General features: G+C 41.8%; 1 protein-coding gene across 1 annotated transcript in view; it reads right to left on the bottom strand.

Annotated features, from left to right (window-relative positions):
- HIC2 (hypermethylated in cancer 2) overlaps positions 1-20,221 on the bottom strand; it is a 32,712-nt gene that overhangs the window by 4,533 nt on the left and 7,958 nt on the right. The window contains exon 2 of the mRNA XM_009997666.1: positions 3,663-3,806. The gene's annotated coding sequence lies outside the window, so the exon portion shown is untranslated. The remainder of the gene's footprint in view (positions 1-3,662; positions 3,807-20,221) is intronic.

The raw sequence follows: 20,221 nt of genomic DNA, 5'->3' as shown, positions 1-20,221 counted from the left end.
ACAAAATCCCTGGATATGATTTTTAAGTGTTCCATAAAGTACAAAATCAGGAAAGGGAAGGAAACAGCACAGCCAATATTTTTTTTGCCTAAACAGACTAATAAAAAATAAGTATGCTACTGAAGTAAAAGTGAGCTTATTTCCCATTCATGTGGCACTTCAAGCAGAGGTCTAGAAATCTCTGTATACATGTTTGTCTAAGCCTTTGCAAAGAGTCAAGGCTTGCTGCATTTACTTACAGGAAATATTTTTAGATTTTTACTTTCTTTCTGCCTTAAATGATATTGAAACCAGGTAATGTGCCTGCAGGGAAAGCTCTGGAAATGGGCAGAATTATAGTTCTGCTTTTTACTGAACTCCATGAGGAAGATCATGTTATTATTAAACATCAGCATGTTCTGCAGCATAAAAATTAGCATAGTACAAGTTGGTTAAATTATCTCTATTTATCTTACATGTCAAATTTTACATAAGCATTCATGTTCAGTAGGACATAACTATGAGGTAGGTTATTACCTTTAGTGAATTTTAAAAGCAGTGGTCAGGTTTAAGCACTGTAACACTGCCTATCCAATTGAAATTTGTTAGCTGAAGTCTAACATGGATTTAGCAACCCCAACAAAATGAGTGTAATGGAACAAGGCAGCAAAACCTTGAGCCAAGTTTAGAGCCCCATGTTTAAAAGTTTGCCAGAATTGCCCAGCAAGGTCTTTTACCAGGACAGCAACATGGGTCGGAGAACACACCTTCGACTGACGTACCTTTGTTGACAAAAGCTTTAAAGCATCAACCTGGCTTGTGTATCTTGTGCAGTGCTGAACCAAAATAAATTCATTCCAGATATTTTCCAGAGCTGACCAGTTACAAATCCTTCTTTAGCAATGATGCATTTCAAAGGTGGGGGAAAAAGGGTGTGTTGGGAAACGTGTTAGTGAAAAAGAAGCAGGCATTGTTGCTTAATCTATGGCATTCCTAAAATCTCACTTCTACCTAAAAGCATGGGACCAGAGACAACTACGAGGTTAAGTCCAGTATGAAAGTTACCAGGTCTTCCAAAACAAATGGCAGGTGCAACCTTAGAAAGGCCTTGCTATCCATTAGTTTGCAGAGACTGGCTCTTAACAAACTCTGAACATTGGGTAACATCACCACCACCAATAAACAAAAGCTCAAAAAAGCCCTGAAAAAAACCAGTGGTTTATATTTCTTCTATCTCAGTATCATTTTTAAGAACCCTTCCTTTTCAGTTTTCTGCAAAAAGATAGAAAAAACATCATCTCAGTTCAAAGGAGTCCTGGCTCAGAAAAGGTTTAGATACATTTCTAGTAAAAAAATACAAATCCCAGACCTCAAGAATATGTACAGGTCTCACTGGGGCCACAGTTTTCTAAAATTGAATTTGCTGTGCAAAATTTCACTCCTTTGCATTTAAAACAGGATTACAGAAGGCTTTGGTTAAATAGCATTAGAGATGGCCTTTTTTCAGATTCAGATTCTAGCCATTTAAGAGACAGTTTTCAGAGCAACAAACCTTCTCAAATATTCTTGCTCGAATAGGGAATGAACCAAGACTGAGGCTCTCCACTACCTCCACCATATCCATGACACTGAGACACAGCACATGCAAAGACATGAAAATACAGGGCACGAATCACAGAATACAGAAATGCTGCAAGCAGATGCCACACATCAAACAAAGCTTCGCAAGCTGAGAGCTGATAGCATCCTCACAAGCAATACTGCCCAAGGAGACGGGTAACTGCAAGCCACTGTGCCCAGCCTGGGGCACACTGTGGTCTTGTGGGCATGAAGATCGTGCAGAACACACGGACTGCTCCAGGAGCTGTGCTGCTCTCACTACAAATTCTCAATTTCCACAAAGACTCTGGACATCACAGAGAATTAGATTGCCAAAGTACAGGAAAAGAGGAATCCCTTCACCCCTTTAATTAGCATGAAATCTACATATTCACTACAGATTTGATTCTCTTTAGTATCACTAAATCTCTTCCTAAAAGTAATTGCTGAATGAATGCTAAATGTGTTCTCTTAGCAACCTCTGGCAGGAGATGCTATTTGATTTCATCTCTGAGTTATAGATTGCAGCATATGAATATTGTTTACCTTTTAAGAAGCAACACCAGTGAAGCAAAGAATCAATCAAAAACAGATCTAAGGAATCACTCATTTCATGTAGAGGATTTGTGGATGGATGAGAAGGCTACACACCGAGCACCTGAACAGTGAACTAACAGTACTGCAGACAAAAACCAACAAACAGATTAGATGTGATGTATCAAATTAGATGCCGTTAAAGCATTAGCCTGCTGTGCATGTTATATCTAGGAAAAGATAGTGGCCTGCTTGTGTATTTCTCCACCTTCCCAAGCAGTAGTGCTGCACTGAGCAGGCACTGCAGCAGTGAGCCTGGGGAAGAACAAGACAAAATTAAATCGTTTCCTACATTGCTCTTTCCCACCAATTTACTTCTCACATTAAAAATGCTGCCTTCAGCTGCTGCTGGATCTGGGTGAAACTGAAACAGCTTCTGCACCCTTCACTTTCAGTGTACTAATTTTTTTTAAGCACCTGAAGAGTCCACTGGGAAGAGAGCTTTCCTGTTGCAGACTGACTCATCTGACCTTCCTCTCCCCGCATCCCAACAAAGCCTATTTACAGGACTCTCCAGAGGTGAGGTGGGCTTCCATGGCCACTAACCTTCCCCCCAGGAGCTACAGTTGGCAGGTCATTAGCCCATGCTTTGTGAAGATATTCAAATTCCAGAGCAGCAGAGGCATAGGAAGGAATGCAGGAATTGTGTTAGCCCAAATGGTTCCTTATCCTCACCCCTGGCAGCCCTACTCAGAAACAGAGGCAAGAACATGCATTTTCGTAATTGGCAGTAGAGCAGCAAAATCTCTATGAGGTTGGCTCAAGCAGAAAACAGGAGGCAGCACCACTGTTTTTCTCACAGGAACATCACTCGCTTCTAAATAGGGAAGACCAACATGTCAGGTTACTCGGAGAGAGGTGCAAAGCTTGGGAAGGGAGATAAAGCATCATGCAGGACAGAGCAGGATGTGCAGCTGATCTTGCAGGTGTCGACATGGAAAGGAGAAGGATAATGGAGGATCATTTCACAGAGGATACTACATCAGCAAACTTAAAGTGCCCTTTGTTTAGTTTGTTGCATTGCAATTACTGCCAGGCAGAACTGTCCTCCCAGCTCCCTGAAGTAGCTCTTGCAAGGCTCCCCAGAAACAGCATAGCTTTGCTTAAGGACACAAGCACCTGCTTGGTACCCCTGTGCAACAACGTTTGGACATTAGGTACATGGGCAATACATGCTCAACTGCTACCAGCTCCTGATTCAAAAAGGAGAGAAGAAAGAGACAGATTTTTCCAGTCCCTTCTCTTTCCTGTTCTAGGGGTACAAGAGCCTGACATGGCTGGGCCCTTCTCTACTGCATGGCAGACTGGCCAGGGATGGGGAATCTCCACGGGTGAAAAGGGTAGGGGCCCTGTATGCATGAAAGCACTAACATAAGAAGAGCAAAGTGATTTCCAGTCAGTGCAAGGCTCCAGCAAAGCAGAAACACCTTCCTGTACAAGCTGAGACTATGAGCAGTAGAATGCAGAGTAACCACTTGGTTGCCGCTTACCATGCCAGGTACATTGGGCTAAAGGCACCTCCATCCAGTGCTGCCCGACGTGCCAGGTACATCCCATGATGTTCCATTGAAATCACAACAGGCCATCAATAGAACGTGGCTGCACGGATGCAGAATGGAGAACCAGCAGGGACGCTGTTAAATGCAATTAAAAAACTGCAATCAAAATTGAAAGGTACATTTTAAAATGGCCACCTGCCTTAAATATGTAACTACTAAAACAACCTTCCCTCCACCCATCTCCCCAGAACTGCTGAACTGTGACAGCAACAGAGCAGAAGGCCTCTGCAAACTTCTTGATGACTCTCTCTGGCCGCCGCCATTCAGGACTCCCAATGGCACTGACCTCCAGAGAGACCCATCCATTATATATCCAAGAACAGCAGATCCCAGGATGTCTGCACCTGCTTCCTCCTGCCCAGAAATTCAGGCAACTAAATATCACCATATACAAATCCCTCTATAATGAGAAGAACCTGGTGCCAGAGCTTCACAGCCTTGCTCCCCACACAGCACAGGCAATGGAAGAAACACTTAAACACTGATCCTCTGTATTGTTCCCATTTCCCTTCCCAATTCCCAAGCCTCTGAAATCCTGCTCTTCTAGAGATGTAACAGAATCGGGCCAGGCTGGGTCCTTTGGCTTTTGTTTTCTCTGTGGTGCAAGATGGGAAAAGAAAATACTGCGTAATATCCTCTTCTATTCATAATGGTGCTTCACTGATAATTTAATCTATTTTCTTGGAGACTGGAGATCATGTTGAGCCATGGTGAACTGCAGTTTGTATGAGAGTTGCAAAACTGAAGATCTACAATTCCCCCCTTCCATGCCCAAAGGAAAAAGCAACAACATCTTTCTGTGTCAGGGAAAGGCACATCCCACAGACACACAGCTTGTCAAGCTCAGGGTATGCTCTGCAGTTCATGTCCTCCTTCCCCCTGAGTTCTTGTGATCAGTTCCAGCAGTGTTATCAGGAAGGAGAGTCTCAGACCAGATGCTAAGTACGGGTCCCTCTCTACAAGTGGTGATGCTGTCCCAGTGGAAAACAAACAACAAAACCAACCAAGCAAAAAAACCCCAAAGAAACAACCCAAACAGAAATAGGGCTGGAGCTTCGGAGAGGTTTAAAATAGGTTTTTAGACCCTCATGATGAAGTTAAACTTCTGCATAGCCCTTGTCACATTGATGGCTGCATGTCCTCAGCTGTGTTAGAGAGAGATATCTTGCATTTAAGAAGAATATTGATTATAATTTGCAACCTTAAAAGATAAAAAGGACAAATGAAAAAAAACCTTACAGTAATTAATGTAGTTGGATGATAGAGAAAGTAAAGGAGCACACCGGCCTGGCAAATAGAAAGTGTCTTTGTTGAAAAGACACTGAATATAAGGAGAGAGTTCTTCCTTCTTCCTGAACTTCTGCTGGGCTCAGGCCCAGGATGGTGTTCAGATCTTTCCCACCTGCCTTCTCATCCCCACAATCTGTAATTAAATCCCTTTCACACTGAACAAACAGTTCTTTTGTATTCAGATCAGCCTGTTTTGACTGTGATAGACTGAAGATTTTTAAATCTTGTCAATACAATGAAGAAGTGAAATGTAAGCGTTTGCCTACTGACCTGGGCTATGTGAGCCAAAAGCATTTGCTGAACTAGCCTGAACTGACCACTGCGGGCACGGGCAGGCCAACTCACATTTAAATAGCATGCAACTTTAAGCATAATGGCCAGAACCTTAGGGATTTGGAGTTCCCCCCTCTTCAAGAGATCACACATTTGAGACTGCATATAAGCAACCTACTACTGGTTGCATCTGCCAGCATCAGAACTCCACAAAACACTCAGCAATACCAGCAGCGCTCAATTTAAGAAAGGCTGAATGCTGCATAAAGGTATTTCTTGGACAGGTTTTGAGCCAGCAGCTCACATGCAGATTTACACCGGATTACAGTAATTTGCTTCTTGCTACAATGAAGCGAGCAGCTCTTCCCCATAGTTGTATTCCCTCTCTAGGGCAGAGATTAGCAGAGACCTGCTTAAAACAAAGATGTTTCCTACTGTTAGAACATCACCCTGCAGTCAGAAAGGAAGCTTCCTGCCAATTCCTGTTGGATATTATATATTTATTTTCACTACTGACATAAGCAGCCTAAGTCTACCCAAACCCTTTAGTGGGAGGAGAAGAATAGAGGCATGGGCATTGTAGATCTTGTCAGGCAGAGCCAGGCACTAAAAATTCCTGCATATCTGCAGAGCACAGTTGATCTCAGGAACACAGCATCGGCACAACACAAATAAAACCTCAGAAGCTTCTGAGCAGCCATAGATGTTGGGCTTCTCTGCAGCCCTGCAACAACTGAGTAAACTTAGCTCCAACTGTACCTGCACCGCAAGTGGCAGAGGCAGCTCTGATGTCCCATGCTAATCTAAAGGCTCTTTATTGCAAAGCACCCACACATTCACTAGCATAGCTCAGCTCACTCAGGAGGGATACCCTCTATCCTTCCACTAGTGAAGGTCCCTTTGGTATGCAAAATTCCTGCTTCCCAGCTACCTTTGAGCCTTGATGTATAGAATTCTCCCTTTACAATGCAAGAATTTAGGACATGACTAAAGGATTGCTGCTACCTCCCAGCTAATCCTAGAGAGCACTCAGCAGAATCAATAACCTTGTGAATTACATGAAGTGAGAAGATGCTTCTGGTTGTAGAAGCAGTATGGCACACCAGAGTTAGCAGAGGTGCAGAGGGTGGCAGCTTCGTGCTGGACATTGCTCTGAGGGCAGAAGCACACAGCCCCATGGAGAAGATGCAAAGTCATGACCCTTTTCCAGCTTTTCCCAAATATCTCACAGCTCCCTCCCAGTTGCAGCACAGCTTTAGGGCTCTGAGTCATCACAGGTACAAGCTGATAGCTGGGTTGTGAAATGCAGCAATACTGAAGCAAATACACAGCCCCTTCACCTGTCCCTGCAACTAGGGAGAGATCTCCAGGACAGGGATGAGGCAGGCATTAGACTGTTAAATCCACTAGTGATTGTGACTCAGACCCCTTAGTTACAGAGAGTGTTAGAGCAAACAGGACTTCAGAGTACTGGGAAAAATGGGAGATGTTTTGATAAAGATCTTCCCAATTGGCCTGCTTATTTTAATTTCTTGTGTAGACTCAGCAAACTTTTCTGCAGAGAGGAGCAGTCTGCACAGAAGTATCTGCATCCAGAGTACTGCTAATTTCATGAACTTGTTGCAATAGTTAACACTGAGCTTCATGCTGAGGATTGCAGGAAGGACATGGGTAGTAACAGCCTTGGACCAAAATGTCATCTCTCATCACATGCCAGATACCAGTGAGCACAGAAACAAACTTTGCTGTCTCATTTTCTTCTACATGACGAAATCTCATTCCCTTATCTCATGCACACCTGAAAATGCAGCAGCAGCAGTTCTCCTTAACACAAATAATCACTGCCTTACATACAGCACCGTCTGTACTTTATCCACTATTTTTTCCTCTTTTTTTTTTTTTTTTATTTGCCAAGAACTGACCGCTACTCAGCCCTATACCTCCCAGAGAAATCTTTGTCTCTAAGCTGCACTCCTGTAAAGCCTTTCAAGCCAACCACTGTTTAAGAATGAGTTCTAACAGTATCAAGACTGCCTGCCAAACTTCTCTCCAAATCAGATGCTTTGCTGATCCTCCTGAACCCTCCCTCATACATTTGGTTCTTTGCAACCACCAAGAAGTGCTTCTGCAACTCTGAGCACAGCAAACAATGATGCCAGAAAGCCATGATTTTGTTATAAAAGCTGAAGGACCAAGAGACTCAAAGTTTTGCAAACTGCCTGCATTGCATCCCAATCTGTTCAAGCTGAACATAACATAAGGAGAAAGCAGGCTTTACTCATTTTCAAAATTCTTAATTTCTTTGGCTGCCTCTTCTCAACCACTGCTTCTCATTTTGACTGCTTTATTCCTCCATCTTCTTCACTTGAGACTTCAGACTTCCTTTAAATTACAGGCTGCAAGGAGATCCTTCTACATATGCTTCTAAAATCCTCCTCTTCCCAGCAAGGCTCCCATCCTGGTCCCACAGCTCTGCACAGCAGTGGTCCAAGGCTGCAGGTGTGCATTTGGCCAGCCTTCTTTGGCAGTTTCTCAGCTTTGGGGATTACAGCCCAAGGCATGTTAAGAAAGGCAGCCCTGGAAGGTCATAGGGTGTTGAAAACTTTGGTACAATCCAAAGCAAAGGTTCTTCCTCCTTTCCTTCCCTACGTAATGTTCTTGTCAAAGTCAAGGATTTTCTGGCAGCCCTCAAAGCACACAAATTATAGGCTCTTGTCATGAATCAGGACCTAAAACATCTCTTCATTTAAAAAAAAAAAAAGTCGAAGGAGAGGAGCAAAGCAGAGGGGAAGGTACTTTTGCACCAGATTTGGTTTTGAAAAGGGGATTGGCAGCCTATGCATGTGCTTTACCCTGTAATCTGGGAGTTCCCAGGACAGGACAGGAAAAGCATTTTATACTGAACTATACACACACCCCACAGCAGAAGAACCAGCGGCTCCCCGCATCCGCTCCCGTCTGCTCAGCTTCTCCTAAATCAACACTGCCAGAAGGCAAGACAACACTATAACAAATTAGCACCACTCACAATTTATTGAAGTTGTTGTTCCATTGTTTGTTTATTTAAAACATGCGCATGCACACGCACACAAACCTCCCAAACTTGCTCTCTGCTGCCATCACCCCAACTCCAGATTTCTAGTCTCAGAGAGAGGGGCAAGCAAAGGCAGTGGATTAAACCCATGCAGAGCAACACTCACTGTGCTGGGACTCTGCCTGGGTTTTGCTCTTTCACTACTAGCAAAACAAAATTATGCCCAGCCTGGAAGATCAAGGTGTTGAAATGGTTACTTCAGCACTTGATGAGGAAACCGTTGTTAAGAGAAAGAAAGAGCCACGGACTCGAAAGGACCCAGCGGTAATAAAACTCTTAGTGCTAACCCTATTTATGAACACCCAAGGGATAATATGCATCCCTTATCAGCCCACAAGATTATTAGATCTTTAAAATAGGAAATATGTTTTACTTCATAAAGCACTGTACAAGTTTATAAAGAACAAAATCAGTGGTAATAAATAATTGTCAAAGTAGACCAAGGAAGTGGCTGTAAAAACTGGAAAGTACCGCCATTCCTATTTCATTCTGAACTCTGAGTAGTAATACTGTAGGTTGACTGATAGTTCTGACTTGGTTTACTGTTACGCACCAATCTGTTTTCATTTTAAGAGACTATTTGGGAAATGTGCTATGGTTTTATTTACACTGGAGAGATTAATGTTTATCACAAGGTGATCATGACATGGGTGATCTTAAAAAGCTGTAGTAGATTCGTATCGTTCCACTAAATACAGTCTAATTTGCCAGCCTGTATCTGTGTGCCAGCAATGATTCCTTTACACAGCATTTCTATCTGCAGGCACTTACTGCATGCAGAGCACCCAGCTATCTGAGCAAGTGCTCCCAATTTGAATCATGTAGACTATAGAGACAGCTTCTCTTTCATGTCTCTTGGGTTACATGACATAAAGCTATGGGCTGTTGCACGCACAGTTTAAAGAAAAGTCAAGTCAGCACAATCACCTCAGACCCCTACATGCTTTCATTTAGTAATGTTTTTCATTTTACAGAAATTTTTCTTGTTTATGAATGCTCTAAATGCTCTCTCAGTCTTCTGGCTGTTGCATCACATGCTGATGGGTTGCTGTGTCATCCAAAGCATCTCTGCTAGTTTGGGTTGAGCATGGCTTTGGTTTCTGGACAGGTGGACACTAGATACCACAGTTACCTCCCACCGTCTAACAACAATTAATGAAATTACTAGTTTTTATACTCAGATTGAAACCTTTGCATGGAATTCTGTGGGTGCCAAACAATTACAAGTTTATTCTTCAGATAACCAACCCATGGTTTATCAAATGTTTAAATACTCAAGCTAAAGTATTTCAAAAGCCACTCACTTTGCCTTTGTCACCTAGCAAAATTGCTAAGCAATTTGTGCATTTATTTCCTGTCAGAAACAAAGCCTCAAAGTGCATAGCAGAATAGATCACCCTCCTTCTTTCAGCACTATTAAAACCATCTCACTGGTAATTATTCTTCTCAAGATGGGTGTGGGGGAGTGAAAAGCTGGAGCAGTTTCTATTTATAGAAGATAACCTTGGGAAAAACAGGAGGTACCAGAGAAACAGGCATGAGAGGTAAAGTTGTGACAGTACTGAAATGAGCAGGAGACACAGGTGTACCAGGTGTCTGTGCCAGAGAGCTCTGAGAACACAAATTTGGCCACACCTCCTACAAGATCTAGGCTTGGCTGGCGGGTTTCATAGGCACTCAGATGAGAATTCACAGAGACTATTCACATATTTAAAAGCTTGAGCAAGAGTTAAAAAACCTCTAATACTTAAAGGCTATTTAAAAATAAGTTTGCTGGATCGCTTCCCATAGAGCTCTGCCCTCTCAGCAAGGAAAATAGTTAAAGAAAGAACAAACTACCAAACAGAAACAAAACAGAAAAAAAACAAAATAGCCAGAGGGGCTGAAACCTTCCTAACACAAATGAAACAACTCAGCAGTTTTAGAGCTACGCAAATAGGATCAGAATCTGTCCAAAAGAGTAATACATGTACAAACAACTGCTACCAACCACAACAAACACTGATACTACAACCTTAGACAAGAAGGAAAAAATAAAATTCTAGTATCTTTACCACTTCCAGTAGAGCCCACTAATATAACAGCATCAGGAGTCTCCCAGAGGAAGAAAAAAGTATGTTCAGTGAGGATATGTTTGGACTAAAATCCCTCTCTTGGCATTATGCATTCCCAAACACCTGTATCTAGTATCTAGCTGCATTCCGTTCCTGGCCCCTGGCTGCACATTATTCAGCCACATGCAGTTCTGTCATGGAGAAGGGCTGAATAAATTGTAGCATTGTTATGCCACAGTGCAGGTGCTCCAAAACATGCACGTCCTTTGGCTCGTGGACTTGAAAAGAGATCTATCTGATCAGACATACGGATGTTCTGATGCCATCCAGCTTTCTGTGACCCATCAAGTCACTCCAATCTATTCCCTTCTCCAGCTATTTTCTTGGCAGACACCTCATTCAGAATATGTTTTAACAGCAGGAAACCAAAAGCCAAAACCAAACAACAGTCAACTAAGTGGCATAGGTGGCATCCTTCTTATCAGAGTATCCTCCATCATGGATGCTAACACAGCTTTCACATACCTTCTTTCTCTGCTACCTCAGTATAAGAAACCTGACAACAATCCCAACTCTCTAGACTCTTCCAGGACCAGTTTTTGCACACACAGACCCATTCCAGACAATTAAAGTCTTATAACAGGGTACGTAATGTAAAAACCCTTTTAATCCTGTGCAGGCAAGAAATAGCAGGGACCTGCCTGCAGAAAAAAAAAATAAAAAAAATCTAGTAATTCATCAAGTTGACTTAAATACAGCCAGCTGCATGTGAGAATGCTGGCCCAGGCAGAGACAGTCCCAGTAGTATGCATTTGCTTACAAATAAGTCAAGGTGCTTTGGCACAGCTACTGCATCCTTTGAAAAAGTTGGTTTTGACATGTTGGGAGAGGACTTGGATTTTCCAGCTGCTCTCTAAGCAGGAGGCAGTTCAGTGAACACACCCAAGACCTGAAGCAGACACTACTCTAAAATTTGTCTTCATTATGTTCCAATTTTCATACAAGTTTCTATTATTTGCAATAGCCAGAAAAAAAGTGCTGATTTAATTTTTTGTGTTTCTAAAAATGAGAGGGAAGGTCAGGAAAGCACAGTTATGCAGAATTTGTTCTTTCTCTAGCTGTAGTCATCGAGTGTGCTGGGCTGGGTTTTAGTGCTCACATTTTCCCTGTTATTTTTGAACCAACAAATCAAATACGGGTGTCAGGTTCAGTGGATTTCAAAACAAAAGGTGTATTGGAAGGGGGATTATTGTGAGATTTTTTAAAATGTTATTCTTAGTGAAATTGCTGAGAAAATAAGTTCTGCTTTGCCATCGTGTAACTATTACTACTTCTCCCTCCAGAAGAGACTGAGTCACTGACAGGTACAAAAAGCTTCAGACAGCACTAACAGCTGTGCTGAATTTTTTGAGATGCCCAAAAATTACCAATGAGTTTGGGCCTTTCAATGGGATAAGTGGCACAATATAAATTATTAAACATGCCAGTTTTATGTATATGTATTTTTCATTTTTATTAATACAAAATTTTCATTATAAGAGATAAGCATATAATTATTAGAAGATATGTAAACCATACCAGAACTTCACAAAGAAGCCTCAGCTCTGGCCATCTCTTATATGGAAAAAGGATGACTATTATGACCCACCTTATTTTTTAATTAATTTTTATTTTCCTTGGAAGTGTAAAAAAGCTTTTCTGGTCATTTGTTTTTTAACTGATCATATTATTTAAAGGACTTAGTGAGGAATCAAAAAATCTGCAGAAGGGTTTGATGGGGGGATTAGAAAGAGAAAAGCCTCCTAAAAACAACGCCACCCCCTGTGAATAGAGTTTGTTCCTCTGCTACACATGCACACTAATGCCCTTTTGCCTCCTCATGAGAGAAATAAATCCAAAAGATCTGGCATAAAAGACCTGGAAGACACTGCACTGAGTTGGACACATGGTGGGGTGATGCTGGGAAGCAAAGCAGCAGCTGAAATTATATGAGAATAACAACAACATTCACAGAAATCCCCCTTAAATACATGTCAGCATGTGGGAATGATGGATTGAGTATTTGCATTTCCCAGTCAGATGCCAAGATATCAAAGCTGGCACACTGAGGTGTTCTGGTGTTCCTTGAAGGGAGGCTCCAGCAGTCAACACTGCCTGTCTCCAGAGCACTTCTGCTCCCAAGTGTCTCTCTCTTTAGGAGCACATGCATTTTTAATTTTTTAAACATGTGATCTAGGTTAGTGCTCAAAAACGAAGGATTTACATCTCCAGCATAACACAGGCAGCTGGGCAAGCTCTACTGACAGATCCCTGCTAACACCATCAACCCCAAATCAATCCTGCGCTGTGCTCACATACAGCAAGCAGGTAGTGCCACAGTACAAACTTCTTCAGTCAACATGTAGAAACACGTAGAAAGAAGTGCCATTTTACTACCTTTTCTTCTAGAGGCCACAGTAAAGCATTTTGATCTTTGCACACAATAGGCCCATGTGAACAGACTTAGACTGCAGGACAGAATCCCCTGTCAGACACATTTCTTAAAATAAGACACAGCACTTCATCACTGCCCTTTACAACAGTCCCAAGTACTTTTACGTTGCTTTCTTTTAAAGCCAGCGTTAACATTGTCACTGGTACATTATTTTCCATTATTTTCCCAACTGGAAAAAAACAAACCACAGAGAAATATATTCATCATTACAGAATATGACACACTATGATCTGTTTTAGCCCATCCAAGTCAGTCACTACTGAAAAAGTTAGGTCTTGTCCTCTTCCTGCATCAGTCCTGGTCTGAGTCAGCCCTACAGCTTCATGGTCTCCAGGTACAATGCAACAGAGAAGGCAAGAGAGCACAGCCAATGTCCAAAAACGCCCCTGAAAGCTGGCTATAAAGCCAAATCCCACATGTCAGAGGTCACAGTAGTAATTGAGGATTGTGCTGCCAACTCCAAAACATCCTCCACTTCCAGCAAGGCTGACTGCAATAGGTGGAAGATGGTGGTGAGACAGAAGAACAATGAAGAGAAGAAAGCTCTTGTGAGCACTGCGTGCTACATGTGCAATGAGAAGATAGAGCAGAGCAGCACTCCAACCAGGAGGTGCTTCTGTTCCATAGAGGGAGGAACAAAGGGGAACTCTCCTGCCCACCTTTGGGCCTGAAATTCTCTCTTGACACCCCATTTTGCAAAGTTAGATGTGAGATCGGTGCTTAACTATGTAAGATGCTTCCACTTTGTAATGATCTTCATTTTTAATAGTTGTTGACTTCCTCTCTTGGAATTTTTTAGCACCCCAGCTATAATGAAAGTTTAGAGGTTCTCCCAAAAGTCCCCAAGATGCATTAGAAACTGGAATCTGCTGCAGGGCGGCAGCATGTTGTCTCAGCAGATTCAGTGGGTAACGAGGGCTTCTGAAACCAAGTGTAATAAGGGTTTCTGCCTGGACTTGCAAAAACACCTTAATGCAAATACAACTCTAGGAAAATTAGGGTGGACTCAAGTCGCTGCCTCCCCTACAGGGTTTGTTTTTTTTTCTTCAATCCTGATTAAATTCATTACAGTGCATTTCAACTGAGGTTGTGATTTAAATTTTCCAAAGCGGGCAGGGCAGGTTTGAAAGCCTGATATATCAGAGTTTATGTCCTTCCTGAAGAACAAGGGTAGTTGGCAGAGCCTTACCCAAGGGGTGTCTGGTTGGTCCCCTCACCCCCTTGACGTGTTTGCTGTCACACAGTCCACTGGATTCCTGGCAAGTCAAGCAGGCTTGCTCCCTACAACCAAGCAGCCCCACATTCAAGCATGCCAGTACTTTCCTTGAAGGTATTTACAGTTTACTTTTTAGTGCTACTTTAAGTTCAAAGGGGCTAGTAAAGCCCCATTAAGCCATTTACATCAAAACTGGTTAGTTAATTATCCTGTTGCAGGCTTTAAATTAGCAATTTATAACCCCTTCCCTAGAGATGCCAGTATTTGGAAACAACTCAGCCAGGACATTTTGCAGGGTGTAGTTAAGGAACAAAACAACCCACTAAACCAAACCACCCACACAAAAAAAAAAAAAGCCCTAGAATAAAGCTCTTCAGTTTTTGGTAGGAAATCAATTACTTCTGGGGGAATGCAGTTGGGACAAGGGTAGGAGAGATCCCACATTACTTGCTAGCAAGGATAGTGAGGCCATGTCTACCTTAGGCTGCGTCTGTGCAGCAAAATGTGATGTGCAGAGATACCAAGCTAGCCTGGGAGGCACCACTGCTAATAAGGGTGATGCTTCCCTTACAATGAGATCTTCAGCTTCTTAGTGTCATATCAAAGATATTTTTACATTCATATTTACAAAAGTGTGTCTGCCCCACAAAGAAGAAAAATTATTTGGGGCTGGTCAAACTGTGAATGCCAGGATACAGGAACTATAGAGGCCCATGGGTTTCAGTCAGCACCTCTGCTCACCTTGTAGATGAGGAGGCTCTTGCCACACTGCAGCCATCCTTCAGGTTAGCATTATGAAGATTCAGATTTATATCCCTTAGCCATAAGGATCAATGACCTGCTCACAATCAGACTACCCCATGAGCCAGGAGAGGCTGGAGCCGAGCAGTTTCTATCCCTCCAGGATCTTCTCTCCTGCCAACAAAATTTCATTTCTGAGAAGGAGAAGCTGTTTTTCACTCAGGGTCTGGTTATTCCAGTCCACCCCACTCAGAATTCAGAGCTGTTACAGAAGAGAATAATAACCACCTTCCCCCCTAAATACCCAAACTAACCAGGTTCCTCTCACTTTCTCTTCTTTATTTTCATCAGCCATTATTAGTTCTACAAACATTTGGCATACTGGATGTCTATTGGTAAATTTTATTTAAAATAAAGATGAGAAGGAAAGACTCTTTAGTTGCTACTATTTTCACACAACAATTGATCAGGTACAGGAGAAATCTTGCCCCCTATCCTAGTAGTTGTCCAAAAGCAACAAGCATGAGAAACCTCACCAAGAGCAGGAATCCTTGGAAAGAAGGGGCATGTGGAGTGATACCAAGGCAAAGTAGGAGATTCCACATTAACATCAAAAAAGGCACATAAAAGTAAGTTTAAGAGAAAGTTTCCATTCTGCTGAAAATCTGAGAGACAGATGGAATCAAGTCATATGACAGACCCCCCGATTTTCTTCCTCCATCTTAATACATCCCCTTTTCAATGGCAATAAAAAAAAAAAAATCTTCTGCCAAACAAGTGCCAGATTACCTTAGAAAAGAGAGATAACAGTCTGAGCAATGTCATTTCATTATACTATGTAACCATTAGATTTCTTTTGCATTTGCCTCCTTTTTTCTTATGTACGGAAAGTAGCCATTTCACAACAATATTTGGAATAGGGGGTCAGATGGGAAGAAGAGAGGGAAAGACACTAAGATTTCAAACTAAAGGGACATATTTTTACAAAATTTGGTAAGATGATACCACTTATGTGATTTACTACTCCAAATTGCAAGACAGAGGCCTTATAATAAAAACACAGGTAAACACAACATAAAATCTAAATTATCTAAAGGACTGAAAAACCCAACCCTGCACATACATGACATTCTCTGAATTCTCTGCCCTTTCTTGGGAGCAGTTACACCCAAACCATCACTCAGCCCAGAAGCTTTTCTTTCCTTCTAATCACTCTGGAATCACACAGTAAGGTAAAAAAAGTTCAAATGCAAACACTAGCCTGGCCTTTGAAACAGCCTGGTGCTAACAGGCCACGGGATTGCATAACATTAGGGAATTATAAAATAATGTGAAACTGGGGAGAAAGAAGAAAGCAAAGGCCTCCTGTGGATGAAATGGGAGTCTTTCCTGCTCCACCATCCATTTCCAAGGCATGTAATACCCAGGCCTGTGCCTAGAACAGGTGTGTCTCCTTAAATACCTCACATGTCACACTTGTGTCTCATGGATACAGTCCTGCGGGATTATATTAGTACCAGTGCAGACCAGCTGTAGCTACCCCCAGCGGTATCCTGTAACTCCTTGGACGGGGGGAGCTGCTCTCCACAGCACACAGAGCCCTGTGCCACATGACTTTCTGGAGACAGACAGTGACCCTGCAACTGCAGCTTCAGAGCATTTGTGCTCTGGGGGCTCAATCGATTCAGGGACAAGCATAAGATCTCCTCCAAGAGCAGGAACGAGGCACTGCCAAGGGAAAATGAATGACAGGCTCCAAATACTCCTTTCCCTCCTCTGTACATTTTACCAGCAAATTCTCAAGTGATTTATGCCAAACAGGCACTGAAGATCTTCTTTAAATAAAAAGATGCACAGCTAACAAAGTAAGGTCCACTCTGCCATTCCCAAGGAGAAAATGCTGACAGGGCACAAGGCAAATATGACTAGTGCAGGATAAAGGAAGGACAAAGGAAAGGGAGCATCACACATCCCTAAGTCAGTGCAGGAAGAGACACCCCTTGGCAATTTCAACCTAATTCTTCACTAAGCCTTGGAGGATACTAGCTGCTGGCCTAAGCAGATGAAAAAGCCAGCAAGAAAATTTTTAGGGCAGCAAATGCATTAATGGCATTTTCTGTGTCATATCTTCATGACTGGCACAGATAATAAGAGAAGAGTGACTTGGTTGAGCAAGCTCTTCATCAAAATATAGAGGTATTCTTCAGCATGAATAAGAACTGCCCCCAAGCTACCCATCTCATGAAAAGCATCTTGTAGTACTTAACAGGGAGCCAGAGCACTAAAGGATGAGAAGCTGCTGACTAGCATGCATGGGCTCAGAGGTGGAGGGCCACAGGACTCTGCAGGATTCTCCTTTCTTACTCATCCTTAACAGCACAAGTGGCTACATTTTCCAGTGAGAGATTCTTGCATTCAGCCAACAGCTTTTAGGAGAGAGAGTGCACGAGCAAGAATGCACGCACCAATCTTGATTAAAAGTCTAATTTATGAGGAATCTACCACATCCATAAGTTATTCCACTGATTAATTAATTCAGATTTCCAGGTTTGAGCACACATCAGGTTTGTCTGCTAATCCCTTTGGTGTATGGCCCCAGGCATCATGGGCAGCCATCAGGGATGAAGGCAGTGCCAAGCTAAGCATTCTTCTGAAGTGGTGTAGGTAGAACTTCTTCAATCCACCTCTGCTTTATACCCCTCAAGGGCAGACTGATCCAGGGGGTTCAATGAACCCAATTCATCAGTCCCACACAGGTTGGAAGAGAAGGGAGAATCTCTCAATCCAAATCCCAGTCATCTGCTCATCTCACTGGCCACCTCTGTTCTAGCATAAGGCCATTCTGTGAGACTTCATTCTCAAATTAGCAGGACCCCAAAACCCATCTACCCCTAAAAACACATGCACTTCTTACTACAGGCATTTCTTATTTTCAAGAAGCCTCAAGTCTATAGCCATAAACATCCGCATTAAGCATCAGGTGAACTCTTACTCTTTACCCATTTATTACACTGGGTCTTTGATGACCAGACAAACATCTGTTGCAAATGCCACCCCATGTTCCTAAACACCAGGATTTAAAATGTTGAGCAGTTTCCCAGAACAAGATTTAGCATCTTTATATTTTCTTTATTCTTTGCCAGCTGCAGTGTTAGTGACTTCCTGGCCAGTTAGCAGTCAGCCTGGTAAGAGCAGTTAACTTCACACATTTGTCATAAGATCTTAGAAAATATGCTGTGAGGTTTTTCTCAAGCAACTTGAGACCAAATCACAAGAGCAGGTCTGTGCCCCCAGCAGACAAACTGTGGCCCAGCTGTATTTCCTAACAGTGAATGTCCACTTCCAGAACCCTTCGTACTTGGTGACACATCTAACGCAGAAACAATTATTTAAGAAGCCATTAAAGAAAATCCTCACATTTAGTATAGGAGTGTGATCATTAACTTGATTTTTCCACAAACAAAAATCAGATCTTCTTATGAGCAACCTCTTCTTACAGCCAGATGGAGCTGTGTGTTCCCACAGGGAGACAGCAGCATGCACCTTTTCTGAGAAGACCCAGAAAATCTGAATTTCTTTGTTAGAACAAAACAAAACAACTCATTTCAAGCAGGAGTAGCTGAGAACAGAGCTGTCCAGGAGCCTCTGTACAGGCCTCCATCCAAATGCTCAACTCCCACTCTTGTCAGTACTTGCAAGCATTTAATCCAACAGAGGTTTTTCACCAACTTACAGCTATTTCGTGACATGCCTGTCTTGGGGCATAAAATCCTAGACGGTGTCCCCTCCCCTTCAACCAAATACATTTGTTATATAATTGAAGAAGTTTTATGGAGGAAAATCCTACTGTCATTAAGGAGAAAATTAGTGATCTAGTGCATAGCAGTGATTAACCAGATAGTTATCCTTTTTTATCGAGGCACCAGACTTATAATTAAGGTGTATTTTTTCCTTAAAATAATACACAAACAAATGATTGGAAAATTTTACACAGTTTGAACCAGTGGAATTTCAGAGTTCAAATAAATTACGAGCTATTACACCACTGGACTGTCTGCCTCCAAGGTCATATTTAATTTTAATTTTCGGAAGTTGTAATAGCAAACATGTAACCTGGAGTAAAATAAGAAAAACCTCTTTAGGGCTCTCTTTCAGTGTGTACCAAACATACAGAAGACAGGAAAACAGAAGACCAGGTGCACTTCTCTTCAGAGGTACCTCACACACCTTGAGAAGTATGTAAAACATGACAGATTGAAAATTCTCTTGCCTATTTAAATTTTGGAGGAGTGTAATGGAAATGAGAGACAGAGGAAGGGGAGGAAAAAAAAAAAAGGTTCCGTGTGTTACATCAGTGACTTAATATATGAACACACAGAGGGAATTTCCTTTAGCTATGTATCACATCCTGGCAAATGCAGGAAAAGCCATGGCAATGTCTTGTCAGCTGCTAAATGTGACTTTACTTATTTATTTATTCAGACAGCATCCAATGGTAGAGGAAGGGTGGATTTACATCAAAGTAATTTAAAGCTACCAATTTTAATCTTGTTTTACATTTACACTCTAGTTATTTTCATAGAGGATGATCAGTGGCTTGTAACTACTAAGCTATATTGATTTGCAACTAAATATAGTCTGCTGTCAATTTGTTATATTTTTTTTGCTAACCAGAGAGCTGCACACTATCTCCAGTTGAAACATTTATTCTATTTTACAGGTATTTATCCACCTTAAATTTCCCCTCCTTTTATTATTTTAATAAACAGCCAATAACTTTTATTAGACATTTTCTTTTTCTCATTTGAATCATACTGCCTGAAAATTCAAGTAGTAACCATCTATTGAGAATTTTCTGACTTCCTTTTCTCATCAAGGACACTAAACATTTAAGTCTAAACATGTTTAACATCTAAAACAAACTCATTTTAAAATAAGAGAAGTGAGCTGTAGCTGATGATTTAAAACTGAATTCTTACTGCTTTGTCTTGCAAAATCTAGAGCTACCAGATATTTGCCTCCCATTATACTTAGTTCTTATTCACCAACTTAGAAAAGGAAAACAAGAATCCAGAGTTTCTTAAGCTTCCATTGTTTTCTCAACTGAAATCCTTTACTGCATTAAATAAGCTGAAATTTAAATAAACAAGCAAATAAATAAACCAATAAATAAATAAGTATCGGCAAACCAGCTGCAAGGCTTCCCTGCAAAAGCAGCTACATCTATTGGAAGGTATTTCCTTACACACTCTTGTTCCTCATGCTTAGGGACAGACTTTCTGCAGTTGAGCATTCTATCTTTCCTAAAACTCTGGCAGAAGAACAGGA

Source organism: Chaetura pelagica, unplaced genomic scaffold, assembly GCF_000747805.2.
Source record: "Chaetura pelagica isolate M959 unplaced genomic scaffold, ChaPel_1.0 scaffold45, whole genome shotgun sequence".
Classification (NCBI taxonomy): domain Eukaryota; kingdom Metazoa; phylum Chordata; class Aves; order Apodiformes; family Apodidae; genus Chaetura; species Chaetura pelagica.
Note: the sequence above shows the minus strand (reverse complement) of the source record. Positions and strands in the feature narration are given on the sequence as shown.